Source organism: Phycodurus eques, chromosome 16 (assembly GCF_024500275.1).
Source record: "Phycodurus eques isolate BA_2022a chromosome 16, UOR_Pequ_1.1, whole genome shotgun sequence".
Classification (NCBI taxonomy): domain Eukaryota; kingdom Metazoa; phylum Chordata; class Actinopteri; order Syngnathiformes; family Syngnathidae; genus Phycodurus; species Phycodurus eques.
The window spans coordinates 14,659,774-14,660,042 of NC_084540.1; positions in this window are offsets into that span (position 1 = coordinate 14,659,774).

A 269-nucleotide genomic window follows, 5' to 3' on the forward strand; every position below is an offset into this window, starting at 1 on the left:
CATTACAGTGTTTTCTTATGTTGCATTGTCAAAGTATTTTTGACTTGAATGTTTTTGTCCTCCTCAGCTCTTTTTCACTCCAGATGAGGATTACGCCGGCATACGGTTTCATCCTGTTCTCAGAATTCTCCACCAGACAGCTGCTTAGGCTGCAGAAAGGTCAAAGAAGTATCTCAATGCATGTGTACGTCTATTGTCTGCCTTGCCCTACAAAGTGTGTGTGGATCTCTTTTGTTTTACAGCCCGAGTTGTAATTGTTCTTACAGATT